Genomic DNA, 15416 nt, shown 5'->3' with positions numbered 1-15416 from the left:
TACACATTTATTTGTCAGCAAAATTTCGCTTTCTCAGTTATTTCAGTTATCTTCCACATAGTATCTACACGAAGTCCCCATTCTCTGTGAGGTTCTACATCACAAGCTGCAGAACATCTTTTTGGACATGCTGCACATTTTAGCATGGTAGTACCTTGGCTACTGGTAACTCCAAATTAGGGCAGGTTCAGCTTTTCTGTGATTACCCAGGCACAATAGAAAGAAAGTTTAACTGCTTTGCAGTTGAATAGGCTTTGTTGTGTTCCGCCACTTAAAATACTCAAAGACAGCACAAGCCTACACATTTTCTACCAGTCTGCTCCACGGCTATGCTGTCCATAGCCTCGCCTCCTGCTTCCTGAACAGCTGCACTTCATAAGCCGCTGAAGACTAAATTCACATTTCAGGATGGTTTCCTCTAAGTTGAAGAAACATAAATTCAAGGGCCTAGTCCTGCTCAGATTGAAGTCACAAGGGATACAACACTGACATTGCATACAAATCTCGGAAACTCTACAAAGTACTTCCAGAACTCAAGGAAATTTTTTCTCAAGGAATATGATGATCTTGGTAGATTTCCATTTTAGGGTTCCCATTCAGAAAACTGAGTTCTGAGCAAATTCACTCTCAAGGATCTTATTACTTGCCATGCCCAGTCACCAGATGATACAAATACCTCGGCTCTAACTTCTGCTAATTTCCTGACAGTTAACAGCTTCTCCAAATTTCCCTAGCTACACATTTGCAGCTTTAGACACCTACTTTTAAAAAAGTTGTGGGTATGACCCTAACAAACTTCAGCTCAGGATCAACATTTCACTGATTTTTTAAGTGTTTGAATTTCTCCACTCATCACAGGACAAATACTTGTCTAAAGCACTGCCTAGGAGTACTGTCTATGCTTTCTGACTCACTGAGCAGAGAAAAACATCTAAATGCATATATAATTTACTTGATCAATCACAATTAGGGATTTGGACTGAAATCCAGTTAGTATGACTTAAGCTGTTCTCTGTCAGCAGGGCAGTAATAACTGCTTTAGCACACATAATTAAGCCTGAAAAAATGTAAGATAATATTACTTGGCACAGCCTCTTCCATTGTGATATAAGATGTAACATTCAACTCTCCTTTGTAATATTTGAGACAGTCAACTATAAAGTCATTCACAGCCTGTGGAGGCAGAGGTTAACTTTAAAAAGTCATCTAGCACAAACAGCAAGCCCATCTGAGAAACTGCTATGTAGTTATGGACATTCTGTGAGGCAAAGAGGATAAATTCATCAGCTAAATTATTCGATCAGTTGCAATTTATTTTTTATATTCCATTGGCAGTAACATCCTTTATCCAGAATACTGCATTAAAACGTCATGAAAATAATAGAATTATGCAATTACATTTCTTTTAAAATGGATTTAGTAGAACCTCCCAGAAGACCTTAGGTAGATAAAGTTTGAATTGAAATACCCAGGGTCAAATTTTGTTCTGATGTTACTTCCAAGGAAGCCTACTTGGCTATGTTCACCCCTGTAAAATTCAGTTTTAGAAACTGAACTTATGCCAAATGTTTGTGCATCTTTGCAATAAAATGAAACCAGAAAGAAATTAGAATAATTTGGAAACAACAGTAGCTGCTGACAATAAAATGTAAAATTATTTAAATATCCATACCTGTGGAAAAATATTCTTCAAATATAGTTTTGGCTTTGGGTTGTTTGGGGTTTTTTTAAATCACTTCCTCCAAAAGACTAATAAGGAAAAAATGAAGCTATTCTAACTCAAAGAACACAAGCAAGAAGAGCAATAAGCATCTCTAGCCCATGGTTCATACCACCTAGCTTAGGCACAGGTTTTCAGGGGGGGTGAATCACCAGAGGTGGGGTCCACCTCTGTACTGACTAGATAAGCAGCCTATATGACTAGTGCTGTAAGGTGTATAACTTCCATGTGACTAACAGGAGGTAAAATGGATCCTGCCAAAGTGAAATTCTGCTGATTTCCACTATGAGGATGCTGGTGAGGACAGAGTATATGCAAAGGGCTGGGTATGAAAAAGGGGCACAGGAAAAACACACCGGCTGTAGCATCAACATGAGAGAAGCTTCTTTGGGAATGCAGTCTGCGATCTGAATTGCTTTCTCATATACATAAAGAACAAGGAGCAAGATCTAATATCATCAGAATGTCACCTTGTAAAATTATTAAAATGAAAAAAAAAAAAAAAAAGAAAAAGGTATTTTCTACCTGACTTGAAAAGCCCCTGGAGATAACACACATTATGAGAGTTAACAAGGCTTGCACCATTCAATGTTCCCAAAGGCTCTGCAATTTATATTCTGTTCCTATAAATCAAAATATCATTATCCACAACTAAGTGGAAATGATAGATTAAAATGTGTTTGCTTGAAAATCTACCCGTAAATGCCCACCAATTAAGTGCAGTTATAGTACTGCAGTTACGATACCTGTTCCACAAATGCCTTCTACAGACAGCTGACTACATTAAGCATTTCCTTGAGCTCCACTGTCTCAACGGTTGAAGTTCATAGACATATTTGAGAAGAGGAGAAGATACCAAAGACACTATTACAGCCAGATCAGCATTGCTGTGGTTTGATGGTAAAAGAAATCGTTTCTCTCCAGGTCAATTATTTTGGCAATAATCTTGTTTGACAGGTCATCTTAATGGCACCCATCAAGAGCACAGTTTCAAAACATGAAGTACTGTTCGAAGTGGACAGTGCAACTTGTATGTCAAGGGACTTCTGCAATAACGGCAATTTCTACAGATCCCTTCCTCAATTAATATTCTGTACTCCGTTTTCCACTGAGGTCTCAATTGTTGCTATCCAAGGACTTATCCAATGATCACAATGAACAAAAAATCCTACACCTATTGCAGTAATTTGTGGTACCACTAGTGGTCAAAAACATCTGATACATGACTCCAGGATCAGATACTTTTCCACGTAGGAAAAAAAATGTGTAGAATGAAAATACATCAACATACTTCTTGAAAATAAATTCTGCAGTCTCATTTATCATTGGTGAAATTGTATTCCGCTTATAGAGGCAGTTTGGTTTTGAAAAGTTAATTACCTCAGCAAATAAACTGATGCAGATATCCAGACACAGAAAGTAGTGTGCCTGAACTCACACAGCAGACCAGCTGTCCACAAACAAGCTCAGGCCACACCCTTGCACACCATTACCCTCCTCCCAGTCTCCTCCATAGCTATCACACACCAGGTACTGGTATGCTGAGACACTTGGGCCCAGAGCCAGCAGTCACATGCATTCTGATGGACCAGTCCGATAGCAAGTAATGAAAAAAAAGTACATTTAGCTAGAATAGAAAATCTAAATATCATTCCTGCATTTATAGTGCAGTTTCAAGAGGCAGTGTTTGTACCAAGAGGGTATGACGGCAGAGGGGAGAAACTGCCCCAACTATCCCATCACTACGATCCCTCCAGGCCTAACATAAAGAGATAAACAATTAGACATGATATATTTTCTCTAATACACAGATTCCTGAACCATTTAAGACTCTCCTGAGTTTTCAAAAGTGTTAATGGTTCACAAGCCTCTACACAGAGGCAAATTATTCCCACAGTGAGCCACAACTCTTCCACATTAAGGAAAGGAACACGGAGTTCAGCGCAATTCAGAATATTCTTATCTCTGGAAGAGGTACAGAGTATTAAAATTAAGGTTTAACTCACTGCCAAGAAGATCGACCTGATACTCAAAATTTTCCATTCATTAGTCCATCCTACATTTCCTGATTGCAAAGTAGCTAATTCTTATTTCTCACTTTGTAGTCTGAGGAATTGTCCTCTAATTCCTAGTACAGATGGCAGAAGTGTCGATCATTTCTGCTCCCAGATTATCTCTTCCCCCTCCTAGTCTCTCTCTTTTTTTTTTTTCTTAATTTTTCATTTTTGGAAGCAAGGCAATATTTCTAAAGGACACAAAGTCCAATCGCAACAGTCAGTGTCACTGGTTGAAAAAGTTGTTCTGAAAAATCTAAACTCTATGCATCCCATAAAGCAGGATTTTTCCACCTTAAACTGGGAAGACGCATCTAGGAACATAAACACCAGGGTTACGTTGTAACACATCACACCAGAAAAAACTGTTAGGAGACATGAAATCAGTTCTGTCTGTGCTTCCAGCCACACCATTAGCAACAGGACCAGAGGAGCTAAAAGGGCAATTCAAGTGAAGAGCATAGTGCTAAACCACTTACTTGGTTACCTATAACCTCTGAATCCATTACAGTTTTATTCTGTAAAGTCCTGGCTTTGGGATAAGCATCTTGAAAAAAATTCTCTCCCCACAATATTTTTATGGGTATATCTCAGTCACTTTGTTGTTTTTCTTTCTTTATATCTTTATAAATAAAATACATCAGTAATACGCTATTGAATACAGAAAACAGGTTTAGAAAGGACCTTGAAGAGTAATATAATTCAATTCTTCCCCTACCTCAAGGCAGTTACTTCTAGACAATCTTTGACAGATTTTTAATTAATCTCCCATGATAAAGCCTGCCCAGAGAAGTTGTGGAATCTGACCCAGTGCTTGAATGCCCTTGTTCTCTCAAAAGTATTTTCCTAACATTTACTTAAGCTTCTGTGCTGCAGTTCAAGCCTGTGGCTGTATATACTTAAGAATAGATTTGGAATAGGATGGAGTTACTGAGGATGGACAGCAGAAACAGGCTATCTACAAATTCTCCATAACAGTTCAGTTTCTTCTTTTACTTGCCAGTCTGAGTAAATAAAGTTAAATGGTATTTATTTTTTTTATGTTTTTTCCAAAAGTCTGTTAATTTCACAGATAAAAAAAGGTTTTCTTTACCACGGTGAAATTCTCCAAGATAATCACAGAGTCTCTTAGGCAACAAGAACACAAGCAATTGTTATTGTGGATATTCTGAGTGAAACATTCAACAGATAATCTGTACAAACATTTGTGTTTGAAGCACGGTAATCTCACTAAAGGAGTCTGTGCTGTTCAAAATAAATTCTCTTGACCCAAGACAACCCTGAAACAGAGCCCCAACTTTCACTTAGATACAACTCCTGCAGTCTGCTTCGATCCAACATTCACTTTCAAAGCACCCAAGTAACTTTTACAACATGTTAGCATGCGTGACATGAGGCCACAGGCTAAGGAGGGTTACGTGGAGGCAGCTGGAGAGAGTATCTGCAAGAGACTTTCCTGAGCATGGAAACCTCTGGATGCAGAAAATGAGTTGGAAGTAGCCTTCCAGCCAACACTGGGAGCAGCTGGCCAAGCCAGGTTGAGCCAGCTGTGTGCATCAGGTGCCATCTCATAGTGGGAGACAAGCAAGCATGCTGCTGCAGAAATGCTGGATGCAGAGTAAGCTCTGAGGATGTGTGGTTCAGAGCCACTGTGTAAGCCCTACTCATACTGAGGCCTTTGGAAGTCCCCATCTCTTGGGCACTCAGATTTTGGTACATGCTCACCACTCCTACACCGGACATCATTTAGTTACACTGCTCCTCTTGATTTTCCAGGTAGTATCACAGACTAATTTGCGGTGAGAAGGTCCTTTGGAGGATCCTTTTCCCCACCCAATATTCAAAGCTGGTGCAGTTAAAGGAGGCTGTTCAAGGCTAACTGATTTTTTATTATCTCCAGAATTTCCCAAATTCTCTAGACAACCTGGTCCAGTTGTACCCCCCTTATTTTTCCTGAAGTCACTCTTTTCTTCCAGTTTGGGTTTACTGGCTTGCATCCTGTTGCTGAGCATTTCTGAGAAAAGTTACCCATCAGGTAACTTCAGAGCACAGTAAGGTTTCCCCTGCACCTTCTCTCTTCCTAAACTTAACAAACCCATCTTTGTCAGCCTCTTGTATGCTGTATGCTCCAAGCCCCAATCATACTGATGACCTTCTGTGAGACTCACTCCAGAATGTGAATGTCGGTAGTGGAGAGCCCAAATCTGGACACAGTCCTTCAGTCACAGTCTCACAGTGCCAGTCAGGAAGGAACAACTGCTGGTTACAGCCTTGCTAATAAAGCCCAGGATGCAGCTGGCCTTCATTGTGAGGGCACACTGCTCATTCCTGCCTACTCCTGCTCACCATGTTGCCTACCAGGATGCCCACGCTCTTCTCTACAGACCTGCTTTCCATTCTGTCAGCCCCCCAAACTGTTGCATGGGGCTACTTCATCCCAGATGGAGTTTCTCCAGGATGATGACATCCCTTTTAATAGCATCCCATCAGCATACCAGTGTAGTGTTAGCCATCTCAGTCCTCAAAAACCAGAGGTATTTTCCCTGTTTATTTCAACTTGACTGTCCCCACAAAGCATTCAGCAAGAAAGGACATTTGCCAGAAAATGAAGGAATTGAGTACATGACAGGCTAAGATATAAAATTGCATCACTGCACCACTGCTCAATTGAATATTCATAGCAGAAGCTGAGGCATTGTCAGTGCACACAAAAAGGAACAGCCAGCAAATAAGTTTTTCACAAAATAAGCATCAGTCCTAACCAGTTCAATTCATTTCAGTATTATTACTACCCATCTTTTTTTCAGGAGTGATGAGTAGCTACTAATACCTGGATTTCCATATGCAAAGTAATATCACACATTAGTACAACTTGTAAGGTACTATAGGTGTTATGTGTGTGTGCTGGATTTTGGCCAATACATAAATTTGCACAGTCCATAACAACAGAACCATTTAATCAACCCAATATCAGACCCTATAAAGTTACTTGGATGTAATTTTCTCCACTGTCTTTCAATGAAAGAAAGTTTTGGGCAAATATAAACCCCAATTAAACTAGAAGGAATTTCAGAAGCCAGAATCCAGCCCTCTCTCTCCTCCTTTCTCCCACCTTCAAACATATTTTTCTAATGTCTAAGATGACCCATACAAATGTCCAGAGTAGAAAAATGAAGGCAGGTGGTTGGATAAATCCTAATCTCACAAAATTAGCAGAGGTTTTGTGGAAGACTTTAACAGGACAAGGGATTTTTCAAGTTTTTGCCTGGGCTAAACTTCAGCTAGACAGATTCATAAACTCCCACAAGGATCCCCACAGATTTCAAAGGCACCACAATATGGAGGCAGTACATACCAAAAGGTCTAGAGGAAAATCTGAGATCCTGACTACATGTCTTTAGAGAAAGAATTAGTTAATTAAGCATATGCAGTGCATTGGAAGAAACCAAGAGCAATACATATTAGGTTTTAGTTGGTAGTTTCCAACTAAAGCTTGAAGCTACTGCTTGAAGCAAGTAGCTTTGCTACTGCTTGAAGCAAAATACTGAACACCACTGCAAGCAAAAACCTATTTGGCCTCAAGGGCAGTGCTAATCCACAATTCTCTAGGAGGAAAAAGAAGATACCTGAAATTATATTTCTTTCTTTCTGGCTACTTTGAAATGAAGTACTTCAATATGCCCTCAGTAAATCTTTGGAGAGAAAAATGACAACTTCTTGCCTCTCTCTTCATTTGTGTGGCAGTTTTCCACAGGCCCCAGACTTTTATCTGAATACATAAACCCTTCATATCAGCTGAAATAAGTAAGATATATCACTAAGAGAAACATGTCTCATTGCCTAAGATCCAAGTCTCAGGACCAGGAGCTTTTAGAGGTGCCAGCTAAGATTAGGTCCAAAGTTTTCTGAGACTCGGTCCAAGGTTTTCAGATAAAGTTTCACAAGCAAAAAGAGTCTCAAGTCACACTGGACTTCTTAAAAGCTGTTGAATAAACTTGTGCTTAAGTATTACCTTGAACTGGAGCTTTTGCCCAGCTCTGAGGATAAGTGACAGCTTACAAAGGCTCAAACACATCCCCTGCCTCCAGCAGTTAACAGAACACCTCAGAAAAGGCTGGCTTCATGACCAGGTCACGGATGGAGCATCCCAGAGACCCAGAAACAAGCACTTTTTCTTGCAGCAAGTGCTTTTCTCATTTTCAAGATTCTCAGGTTTCAATGTGTCCCACAACATTTGGTGCTCTTATTTGAGCACCAAACATACTATGAGCTAATCTGTCCTTTGTTTTTTTCTCTTCTGTCACCCCAACAAATTAATTGAAATAAGGGAAAAAAGCTGCTCTCTCCCTGGCCTAACACACAACAAACTGTAAAACAAAATCACAGCTCCCTGAAAAGAGTACCTTACAATGAGACCATAAACATCATTACTGTTTTCAGACTAATGGAAGGACTCATGCTATCCCCCTTGTCCAATTCAAGCTTTTACCAATTTTACCAAGGTGAATTAAAAGAGTAGAATTGATCCATGCTGGCTGTCTTTTCCAGAGCAAACATCACACTGGACAGGGAGACACACAGATCTTCTTAGCTTAAGAAGAACATCCAAAGCAGAGTCCTTTTCAGCAGCTTATTCAGGGGAAAAGGTGTCTGCCCCTAAAATGTCATGCTGAAACCGTCATTCAGTGCTTGTCACTAACTAGGGCTAAAACATGGAGGTCTGATTTACATTTGTGCTGCAGTAATGACTTAGTCGTTTTCAAAATGAAAACCTAACTTATGGCTCTATTTGCTCTTCTCTCAACTGGCAATAAATAGAGTTCATGAAATTACAAAGCAGCTTTGGAATCATAATCCAGGGAAATCAGCAGTAGCAATGACTAAGGTAACAGAAGAATTTAAAAAAAAATTAAGAGAAAAGATAAAATAAAGACTTCAATAAAGAGAAATCCTCTTTGAGACACATCCGATCCTTCATCACCCCTGTTTTAAATATACTGACTGACTGTAATTGTACACAAAGTGATATTGTAGATTTATCACTGCATCTCACAAGCTATGAGCTTGATTCTTCTCTCACTGAAGTCAAGTGGGAGAATCCCCTTGCCCTCTGCAACACACTCCCCTTTAGTATCAAGGACGTTTCAGAGCTGAAGCCTTCACAGCAGTTAATACTGTTGGAAGCAGCAACAGCTCTTGTCTGCTAAAGGAGAGGAGGTAGAAGTGAAGAGCATAGTAGAGCTATCAGAAGTGTTTCCAATTTTTATTAAACTACCCAGGCTGTGTATTAACTCCTCCATGCAAATCAAAGCTGTCATAGATTTGTCCTGAGTTGGTTATCTGCCTCCCACAGGTAACCTGCCTGTACTTACACGAACAGCAGCAATCAATTTGTTAGGCTCAGAGAACAAGAAACAGAGAAATATTAAATGCCTCCTATATGGGGCAGTAAATTGCCAATATTAAGCTTTACAAGATCATTACATCCAAGATAGTTCTTTGTCCATAAATCTCATAGCATTTTATTAACTTATAAGTGCTGTGAGGCAGATACTTTGAGCTCCATGCTTTGGAAACCAAACCTGAGACTTGAGATGTGACCTGCTCAATGTTACATAGCAGGTCAACATGTTCTGCTTCAACATCCACAAGTTCATAAAGCCTCTGTCTTTGCTTTGCTTTTAGTGAGAACCAAAAGAAAAGACAAGCAACGCTCTGCACAGGTTGAGCTCTGAGCCTGTCATTAGAGTAGCACTGGGCTAGAATGATTAAACACATGGAAGAATTAACCAGTTTTTAAGATATCAGTTGGCATCCAAATTGCTTGTCCAAGTTGATGGACAAAGGACAAAAATATACAGAAGAGGAAGAAAAAAGGAGAAGTAAAATTCTGTCTCAGATCATAAATAAACTATCTTCCTTAAACCAGCCACACTGGTTGGTTTAAGTCCATGTGGCCTTTGGTGGTTGTTACTGGCAGGCTGGTAAGACCAAAACATTTCCAAAAAAGGAAAAAAAAAAAAGAAAAGTTAATTTATTAGCCCTTACCCTTAGACAATCCTGTTCAGAGCACATGCAGCTCCAGCAGTATAGGGGCACCTTCAGGGCACTCACATCTTGCCAGCACAACCCTTTGCAGGGTGAGAGGGGACAACTGCACCTCTTGCTGCTGCTGGCAGAGGTAAGGATGGTGCCACACTGCCTGTCTGCCACCACACGTGGATTGATTCTGCTGGATCACAGTCCTGCAGCTCCCCCTGCCCAAGATCAACTTTTAAGACATAAACCTACCTGGAAGAGACGGCAGCAGACACTGAGCAAGCTGAAGTCAGGCAGATGTCTGCAGCCAGGGCACATGGCTGCTCTGAACAGAAGGGAGTCCAAAGGGCTAAGCTGTAATGGCCTCCCCTTGCATCCCCTCCCAGAAATTGCTCGGCAGCCATAAGAGACAGTAAACCGAGACCTCTCACCTCAGTCCCCACTCACCTGTCAGGGATGGCAAGGCAAAATGGATAAGACATTTTAGTGTGAAGGACAAGATGAGCTGGAGAGTTTGTGGATAAAAGGATGGAGAACAGAAAATCATGCTAAGACCAAGGACATCGGGAGTACCCAGCAGACTGACAGCAGTGAGAGAAACAATTTAGAGAGGCAAAAACAAGTGAAGCCTTCCAAGAACCTTCATATCAACATTATCAACCACAGAGACCATGTTTACCCCAGACTTACTCTAGCTCCTTGAAGAACACAGCATGAAAATCAAGGTCTCAGGCTTTACCTGTAATGGTAAAATGGCCCCAAATCCAGAGCAAACTAAGCTCCAGAACAAAAACAGTGACCACAATGGGACCTTCTAACATAAGTGATAAAGCTCGTCTTTCCAGAAGACATATTTTTCTAGAAAATGACTGTGGAATGAGCTCCCTCAGAAACACTATCTTCCTTTGCAAGCAAGATAAATATTCCAAAAGTCACCTCTTCTAGAACAGAAAGAAAAACAAAAGAAAACTATTACAAGCAACTGCCACATAGAGAACTCCCCTCTAAGAAAAATGAGTAAGTTATACACAAATGGCAGATGACAGCAGTTTAACACAATGCTGTTAGGACTTCAGATACATTATGAATGAGACAAGATAGAGCAGAACATATTCAAATAAAGTGGAAAATACAGTATAAAGGAAAGAAGCATCAGTAAAATATAGGAAAATGAAAAGGGCCAGAAGGAAATGGGGAATAAAAAAGAAAAAATGGTAAAGAATGGAGCAGCATACCAAGGTAACACTTCGAAGCAGGTGATTCCCTGGCATTAACTGGTGTAGAATCATTGACTGGAACAGGTCAAGGACAGTTTCTGTCAGCTGAGGATTTGGTCCTCCACACAGAATCAGATAATGGCAATGACAGCATCCTGCTTGGTTTTCTCGGGGTGTTTTCCCCCTTAGAAAGTAAAGCAGTAACACAGGAAGAAAATAAGATGACCCCATAAATTAAAAGGAGAAGGAGACTAAACAGAAAAAAAATAGATGAGGAGCAAGAAATAAAAACAAAGAGATGGGGCAAAGGCAAGATAAAAAGAAAATATCCACATATTAGTGGAATACATTTTATTTATTCATGAGTTCTGTTTTATTATGCGTCCTTGGCAGATATCCCACAACAGAAAATTTGCAAGGCATAGAATGATGCGAGTTTAGAGACTTGAGCCTTGTTTCTAGTCATTAGCCTTGGGCAGATCTTTTTAATATATGTGCTCCAGTAGCAAGTAAACAAGTTCTCTAAATCAAGAGGCTTTGGACAGGAGACATGCTGCAAACAAATGGGCCGAGATGGAGAAGGATTCCAGGAGAAAAGACAAAAAGCATGGCCATAAGCTGTTTTCAAGTAACCAAGCTGAAGCTTAGCCTGCTAGTAAGGGTATTGCCAAACAGGATACTATCTGCTTCTCCCTCTGACCCCAACTCACATCAGACTCTGCAGAGCATCTGCCATTCACATGCCCTCCTTGTTAACCAGCACTTATTTCACCTGAGAGTATGTGGGTTCAGCTTGCCCAGCTGGCAGGGAAAGGGATGCAAACAGCAGGCAGCCACAGGAGCCGTGGCAGTGGCCCCTGGCAGTGATCCCAGCACAGAGGCAGGCACTGTGTCCAGCACCAGCTTCATTAGGGGCTCGGCCAGAACAAAGAGCACACCGCTGGCAGATGCACCAATGCCGAGCAGGGAAAGCCTGGCTGTCTGCACTCTCCAAACAGGTTTAAGATGCTTCTGCAGCTCAGCTCAGTCACTGTTGAACCCTGTTTTGCATTGAGGCTGAATGGTCTTGGCACTGAGTATTAATAGTTGACTGCACCCTGCCTGCAGCTGTAATTGCACAATGAAGGCGATGCTGGTGGCTTAATACCGAGTTATCATCTTTTCAGGTTTAAGGTAGTTTTATTCTTCTTGCTCCTGGAAATTTGCGAAGTCCTAGAGAGGGTGAGCAAAGAATTACCTCTCCTAAGGGACATCTCTGTTTCTACAAAGGAAATTGTAGTAAAATATTCAACCCCACCTGTCCCAGGAATAATGCTTGGGGATCACACTGGAGTTTGCATCAGCTCAGCTGAAAGCCACTGTTCATTGATTTTCTTTTGCCCACACTCACAAATAGGAAGTTGAAGGGCTGCTATACTTTCTGTGGGTTGCCTTAGTGCTGAGGCTGATAACAAGACATAGACATTTATAGATAAGAAAGAAGGAAAGAGAAGAAAAAAGAAGGAAAAAGACCTTTAATGTCCTTTGCTATATATACATATAGATTTTTTTTTAATTTAAGATCCACTTAAACAAATCTGTCCAGACTGTATAAAGAGATTTAACAGACAAATTAAGAACTGTGACTTAAGAAATCTGGTATTATTTCTGGACCTTTCCCACTCTTCAATTGCTGAAATTGGAAAAAAAAAAAAAATATAATGATACTGCACCTCTTTTTAAAAAGAACTGTTTTGAAATCAATACCTAAGAAGCACCCATATAAAAGCTATGTATGATTACTGTCAGTTAAAGCTCTTTTATCATCATTTAGCTACCTACCTATACTCAAATAATTTACAAAATTTCAGAACATAAAATCATTTTTGTCTACCCACAGTGCTATCTCAGCAGAAATTTTGATACAGAAACTAAGAAGGTTTTTCCTTATTAGCCAATTGCCTTTTATTCTCCCTCATGATTACTGGTTTCAATACTGCTACAATGGGCAGCTTCTCCCCAGCAGCGGATATTAAATACACCTTGCAAAGCTGAAAAGCCACCTCTGATTCCTGGCTTAGGATATCAACACTGAACAAGTCCTACAAAAACTGCGTGACATAACCCTAACTGATTAGAGCAGAGAAGGATTTTGGAAAATGCTGCAACTGTGACCAAAGAAAATGAGTGGTCCAGGACATATCTCTGAAAATGAGATCTCACCTAGGTATCCCAAGTCAGACACGCAGAATCTAACTCACACATCCCCTCTGAAAACCCTGGCTTCCGTACAAAGTGTATTCTTGCTCCCCCTGTCCCCTTAGGACGTTAGCCTGAGTGCCTTATGCCATCTATTGGCCTAGACCAGCGACAGATGCTCTGAGGAGAACTTTAATTCTGGGAAAGAGACTATGTTAAAAGGAATCTGTAAATTCTGTTAATGGAATCAATACACTGCTGCTGCTCAGATCTTGAGGTCTACCTTCCCCAGCAAACATTGAGTTCAGCTCCCAGAATAATCAGCAGTTGTGCTTTGCATTAGGCAAATGAAAAAAAAAAAGTATTGACATAGGACTACCTCGCAGGCAAGAAAATCCAGAAAATGAGCAGTGAGGAAATTCACTGTCCTACAGATGCACATAAGAAAAGTCTTTTTATAAAAAGAGAAAGCTCCTTCAAAATCCACCTGGATCTAAACTCAGGTTAACCATCCCCAACTTATTAAGTCTACTTTAGATCGGACACGCAGAGAGAACAAACTTCTCCCACATTTCTTTACCCAGAGAGGCTACTGTAGTCGTTCGCGGCTGCTTAAAACTAGTTTACTTTTTAATCTAAACGAGTTTCTAAAAGACAAGGCAGAGCTCTGCAATGCGAAAGGGCTCAGAGGCATCGCTATCGATCCGCTCCCGCACTGGCCGCCACAAAGCACCCGAGGAGAAGTCGGCAGGACACGGTCCCTCCGAGGGCCGGAGCGGTGCCCCTGCCCCCGCCGCCGCCCTCGGGGAGCCGGAGAGGGGCTGCACGTCCCGAGCCAGAGAGTTCAGGGCAAGACTCCGGCAGAGCAGCGAAGCCCCGCACCAAGGCTCCCCCTGCACCAGGCGGCAACCCCTGCACCCCTCCTCCTCCTCTTCCTCCTCCTCCTCCTCCTCCCCCGACTGTTTACCCCGCAAACACACGGAGAACACACCGGGCCGGGCTCGCCAGGCTCTCCCCTCTGAGCCGCGAAGACGCTACCCCGGGGCTACGCCGGGGCCGCCCCAGCGGGCGGGAGGGCGGGCGCTGCCTACCTGGAGCCGCTCCCGGCCGCGCTCCGCCCGGCTCCGCGGGGCCGCCAGGGGTGGGAGGGGAACGCAGGCAGCGGCGGGCGGGCTCAGGCGAGTCCCCACCCCGCCTCCGGGCATCCCCCTGCCCCACGCCGCGGTCCCGTCCCGGCACGGTCGCGGAGGCTTTGCGCTGCCTCCACCCCCGGGGGTCCCGCAGCGCCCTCGGGGAGACCTGCTCCGCACCCAGTGGTTCCGCACCGTCCGTGAGAAGTGTCGCCTTCCCTCCAGCGGGTCCCACCGTGTGCCTGAGAGGTGTCGCCTTTGCCTCCAGGGACCTTGGCTCCGCTCTCGCGGGTCCCGTACTGCTCATGCCCGGGCGGTCAGTGCTCCCCAGAAGTCCCGCTCCGCGCCCGAGGGATCCTATTCTATGGCTGCGGGGGATCCTGCCCCCAAGGTTCCCTTCTGTTTTCCCGAAGAGTCCCTGCACTTTGCCTGTCAGTCCCGCACCGCATCCGCGGCGTCTCGCACGCCGCCCGAAGAGTCCCCCTTCCTCGCCCGGGGAGGTCCTGCTCAGTGGGTCCCTGTCTGGGGAGTCCCGCACCCACCCGCATCCCGTTCCCCGAGCACGCGTGGGGACCTGGCGGCGCCGCTCTCTCCCGTAGCCACCTACCAGGGACCCCCGGGCAGTTCTCCGCCTTCCCAGGGCTCGGGGGAAGGCTCGGGAGAGGGGCAGCCCGTCCGGAGGGGCGATGGTGCCGGGGCGGACCGGGCTGGGGGTGGCCTCGCCGCTCCCGGGGCTGCGGCACCGCGAAGCAGCTCCTGCCGCCGCCGCCGGTCCCCACGCTCTGGGATGCGGGGCTCCCACCTTCCCGCTTTTGTGCGGCGGCGGGGCCGGGACTGCGCGGGCAGTGACAAGGGATTGATCTGCCATTGATTCCTACAGCCCGCCTGCTGAAGTGGCACACACGCGGCTTCATTTGGGGGGGTGGGGGGGTGCAGCCTGAGATGCGGAGCGTCCCCCGCACGGTGCAGAGGGAAGTCATTTATTTTCAGTATTATGACCGAAAGTAGTTGTCTGTGTCAGGGCTCAGTTCTGCCCAAGTTAAAGGCAGAGAGCAATGGGAGGCCAGGTCAGCTCCAA

General features: G+C 43.4%; 1 protein-coding gene across 2 annotated transcripts in view; it reads right to left on the bottom strand.

Moving 5' to 3' along the window:
- The window catches only part of KCNS3 (potassium voltage-gated channel modifier subfamily S member 3), a 41742-nt gene extending 26539 nt beyond the window's left edge, over positions 1-15203 (bottom strand). Inside the window, exon 1 of one of the 2 annotated variants that reach the window (XM_064650586.1) lies at positions 14946-15203. The gene's annotated coding sequence lies outside the window, so the exon portion shown is untranslated. Of the gene's footprint in view, positions 1-14299; positions 14849-14945 lie in introns of those variants that run through there. The other variant, XM_064650587.1, reaches the window with a different exon arrangement.
- Positions 15204-15416: the final 213 nt, after the last annotated feature.

Source organism: Pseudopipra pipra, chromosome 3, assembly GCF_036250125.1.
Source record: "Pseudopipra pipra isolate bDixPip1 chromosome 3, bDixPip1.hap1, whole genome shotgun sequence".
Taxonomy (NCBI): Eukaryota; Metazoa; Chordata; class Aves; order Passeriformes; family Pipridae; genus Pseudopipra; species Pseudopipra pipra.
The sequence above is the reverse complement of the archived record's forward strand: the minus strand, read 5'-3'. Positions and strand labels throughout refer to the sequence as shown.